Here is a 5,411-nt window from a genome sequence, read left to right on the forward strand (position 1 = left end):
CCGGAGTTGTAGTGTTTTGAGTGGCCATCCTTAGGACCATATTTCAGGTCGGATGTCCACCCAAAGGCGGCATTAACTTGGGCCACCGACATTTGAATAGTGCCCGAGTTCATTAGTTGAAAGGACAAGTACCGGGGTGAGTTATTCTCATCCCGATGCACGTACAAAGAAGACAAAAATTCGAGGGTAAGCCTCTTGTAAGTGAGAGCATGCATGGTAAGGAAAGAATCAAAATTGGTAAATGAAAATAGTTGAACCATGTCGCTTTCGATCCCTAGAGCCCTAGCGGCTAAAGGATCGTAGAACTTGGTAGGCCGGATCGGTCGGTGGGATAATCCTACAAATTTGTCCAAAAAGGACGTGCTAAAAATGACACGGCCGTGCTGAATATGCTCTAGCACGGGGCTCATACTGAAGCTGACACGGGCACAGGCAACATCTGGCCGGCCGTGCTAATGGCCTGCACGGCCGTGCGGGTGCGTGGATACTGACACGGCCGTGCTATTGGCTTGCACGGCCGTGCTGCCTTGCCTGGGGTTGCTTGCTTATAGGCTAGCACGGGTGTGCCTATGGTAACACGGCCGTGCTGCCTGTGCTATGTAATCAATGTACGGCACTTGAACTTCCTTAACTCCTCGGACTCCGGTCAAGGCTAGCTCGGTTACGCATCAAGGGCTCGGGATCCGATTAAACTCGGTTGATATTACCTGAAAACACATCAAAAACAAACCGAAAACCCGTGAAGCACGTAATATGGGGAACGTAAGCATAACAAGGTAATAATCGGCCAAAGCGGCCCCAAGTACATCCAAAATCATCCTAAAATATGCTCTAAAGCGCGCCCTAAAGTGCGCTTGTCAAAAGCATTTGACTTTTATTTGATTCAAAAGCATTATTTAAATGTGTTTGACTTTAATTTGATTCAATAAGCTTTGTTGAATGCATTTGACTTTCATTATTTCAAAAATTTTTGTTTAAATAAGGTTGATTTTTATTTGATTCAATTACCTTTGTAGAATGCATTAGACTTTGATTTCATTCAAATAGCTTTGTTTAAATTTGTTTGACTCTCATTTGATTTAAAAATCTTTTTTTGAATGTGTTTGACTTTCATTTGATTCAATTAGCTTTGAATATTGCATTTCACTTTCACTAGATTTAATTATTTTTGTTTGAATGTGTTTGGCTTTCATTTGATTCAAAAAGCTTTGTTTGAATGTGTTTGACATTCATTTAATTCAATTAGAATTGTTGAATGCATTTGACTTAAATTTGATTTAAACGCCTTATTTGAATGTGTTTGACTTTCATTTGATTCAACTAGCTTTGAAGAGTGCATTTGACTTTCATTTGATTCAAAAATCTTTGTTCGAATGTGTCTGACTATCATTTGATTCAATTAGCTTTGTAGAATGTATTTGACTTTCATTTGATTCAAAAAGATTTGTTTAAATCTATTGGACTTTCATTTGAGTTAAAAAGCTTTTTTTGAATGTGTTTGATTTTCATTTGATTCAATTAGCTTTGTAGATTGCATTTCACATTCATTTGATTTAAATAGCGTTGTTTGAATGTGTTTGATATTCATTTGATTCAATTAGCATTGTTGAATGCTTTTAACGTTAATTTGATTCAAAAGCCTTATTTGAATGTGTTGGACTTTCATTTGATTCAATTAGCATTGTTGAAGGCATTTGACATTAATTTGATTCAAAAGCTTTATTTAAATGTGTTTGACTTTCATTTGATTCAATTAGCTTTGTTGAATGCATTTCACTTTCATTTGATTCAAATAGCTTTGTTTAAATGTGTTTGACTTTCATTTGATTCAAAAATCTTTGTTTGAATCTATTGGACTTTCATTTGAGTTCAAAAGCTTTTTTTAAATGTGTTTGACTTTCATTTGATTCAATTAGCTTTGTAGATTGCATTTCACTTTCATTTGATTTAAATAGCTTTGTTTGAATGTCTTTGACATTCATTTGATTCAATTAGCATTGCTGAATGCATTTGATTTTAATTTGATTCAAAAGCCTTATTTGAATGTGTTTGACTTTCATTTGATTCAATTAGCATTATTAAAGGCATTTGACCTTAATTTGATTCAATAGCTTTATTTAAATGTGTTTGACTTTCATTTTATTCAATTACCTTTGTTGAATGCATTTCACTTTCATTTAATTCAAAAAGCTTTGTTTAAATGTGTTTGACTTTCATTTGATTCAAATATCTTTGTTTTAATGCGTTTAACTTTCATTTGATTCAATTAGCTTTGAATATTGCATTTCACTTTCATTATATTTAATTATCTTTGTTTGAATGTGTTTGACTTTCATTTGATTCAAAAAGCTTTGTTTGAATGTGTTTGACATTCATTTGATTCAATTAGAATTGTTGAATGCATTTGACTTTAATTTGATTTAAGCGCCTTATTTGAATGTGTTTGACTTTCCTTTGATTCAATTAGCTTTGAAGAGTGCATTTGACTTTCATTTAATTCAAAAACCTTTGTTCGAATGTGTGTGACTATCATTTGATTCAACTAGCTTTGTAGAATGTATTTGACTTTCACTTGATTCAAAAAGCTTTGTTTGAATCTATTGGACTTTCATTTGAGATAAAAAGCTTTGTTTCAATGTGTTTTACTTACATTTGATTCAATTAGCATTGTAGATTGCATTTCACTTTCATTTGATTTAAATAGCTTAGTGTGAATGTGTTTGACTTTCATTTGATTCAAAAAGCTATGTTTGAATGTGTTTGACTTTCATTTGATTCAAAAAACTTTGTTCGAATGTGTGTGACTATCATTTGATTCAACTAGCTTTGTAGAATGTATTTGACTTTCATTTGATTCAAAAAGATTTGTTTAAATCTATTGGACTTTCATTTGAGTTAAAAAGCTTTTTTTGAATGTGTTTGACTTTCATTTGATTTAATTAGCTTTGTAGATTGCATTTCACATTCATTTGATTTAAATAGCGTTGTTTGAATGTGTTTGATATTCATTTGATTCAATTAGCATTGTTGAATGCATTTGACGTTAATTTGACTCAAAAGCCTTATTTGAATGTGTTTGACTTTCATTTGATTCAATTAGCATTGTTGAAGGCATTTGACATTAATTTGATTCAAAAGCTTTATTTAAATGGGTTTGACTTTCATTTGATTCAATTAGCTTTGTTGAATGCATTTCACTTTCATTTGATTCAAATAGCTTTGTTTAAATGTGTTTGACTTTCATTTGATTCAAAAATCTTTGTTTGAATCTATTGGACTTTCATTTGACTTCAAAAGCTTTTTTTGAATGTGTTTGACTTTCATTTGATTCAATTAGCTTTGTAGATTGCATTTCACTTTCATTTGATTTAAATAGCTTTGTTTGAATGTCTTTGACATTCATTTGATTCAATTAGCATTGCTGAATGCATTTGACATTAATTTGATTCAAAAGCCTTATTTGAATGTGTTTGACTTTCATTTGATTCAATTAGCATTGTTCAAGGCATTTGACCTTAATTTAATTCAAAAGCTTTATTTAAATGTGTTAGACTTTCATTTGATTCAATTAGCTTTGTTGAATGCATTTCACTTTCATTTGATTCAAATAGCTTTGTTTAAATGTGTTTGACTTTCATTTGATTCAAAAATCTTTGTTTGAATCTATTGGACTTTCACTTGAGTTCAAAAGCTTTTTTTAAATGTGTTTGACTTTCATTTGATTCAATTAGCTTTGTAGATTGCATTTCACTTTCATTTGATTTAAATAGCTTTGTTTGAATGTCTTTGACATTCATTTGATTCAATTAGCATTGCTGAATGCATTTGATTTTAATTTGATTCAAAAGCCTTATTTGAATGTGTTTGACTTTCATTTGATTCAATTAGCATTGTTAAAGGCATTTGACCTTAATTTGATTCAATAGCTTTATTTAAATGTGTTTGACTTTCATTTTATTCAATTACCTTTGTTGAATGCATTTCACTTTCATTTGATTCAAATAGCTTTGTTTAAATGTGTTTGACTTTCATTTGATTCAAATATCTTTGTTTTAATGCGTTTAACTTTCATTTGATTCAATTAGCTTTGAATATTGCATTTCACTTTCATTATATTTAATTATCTTTGTTTGAATGCGTTTGACTTTCATTTGATTCAAAAAGCTTTGTTTGAATGTGTTTGACTTTCATTTGATTCAATTAGCTTTGTAGATTGCATTTCACTTTCATTTGATTTAAATAGCTTTGTTTGAATGTCTTTGACATTCATTTGATTCAATTAGCATTGCTGAATGCATTTGATTTTAATTTGATTCAAAAGCCTTATTTGAATGTGTTTGACTTTCATTTGATTCAATTAGCATTGTTAAAGGCATTTGACCTTAATTTGATTCAATAGCTTTATTTAAATGTGTTTGACTTTCATTTTATTCAATTACCTTTGTTGAATGCATTTCACTTTCATTTGATTCAAATAGCTTTGTTTAAATGTGTTTGACTTTCATTTGATTCAAATATCTTTGTTTTAATGCGTTTAACTTTCATTTGATTCAATTAGCTTTGAATATTGCATTTCACTTTCATTATATTTAATTATCTTTGTTTGAATGCGTTTGACTTTCATTTGATTCAAAAAGCTTTGTTTGAATGTGTTTGACATTCATTTGATTCAATTAGAATTGTTGAATGCATTTGACTTTAATTTGATTTAAGCGCCTTATTTGAATGTGTTTGACTTTCCTTTGATTCAATTAGCTTTGAAGAGTGCATTTGACTTTCATTTAATTTAAAAACCTTTGTTCGAATGTGTGTGACTATCATTTGATTCAACTAGCTTTGTAGAATGTATTTGACTTTTACTTGATTCAAAAAGCTTTGTTTGAATCTATTGGACTTTCATTTGAGATAAAAAGCTTTGTTTCAATGTGTTTGACTTACATTTGATTCAATTAGCATTGTAGATTGCATTTCACTTTCATTTGATTTAAATAGCTTAGTGTGAATGTGTTTGACTTTCATTTGATTCAAAAAGCTATGTTTGAATGTGTTTGACTTTCATTTCATTTAATTAGCTTTGTTGAATGCATTTGACTTTCTTGTATTCGAAAAGCTTTATTTGAATGTGTTTAACTTTCATTTGATTCAATTAGCTTTGAAGAGTGCATTTGACCTTCATTTGATTTAAAAATCTTTGTTCGAATGAGTTAGACTATCATTTGATTCAATTAGCTATGTTAAATGCATTTGATTTTCATTTGATTTAAATAGCTTTGTTTAAATGTGTTTGTCTTTCATTTATTTCAAAAATCTTTGTTTGAATGTGTATGACTTTCATTTGATTCAATTAGCTTTGTAGATTGCATTTCACTTTCATTTGATTTGAATATCTTTGGTTTGAATGTGTTTGACTT

This window comes from Chenopodium quinoa, unplaced genomic scaffold (assembly GCF_001683475.1).
Source record: "Chenopodium quinoa cultivar QQ74 unplaced genomic scaffold, ASM168347v1, whole genome shotgun sequence".
NCBI classification, from domain to species: Eukaryota; Viridiplantae; Streptophyta; class Magnoliopsida; order Caryophyllales; family Amaranthaceae; genus Chenopodium; species Chenopodium quinoa.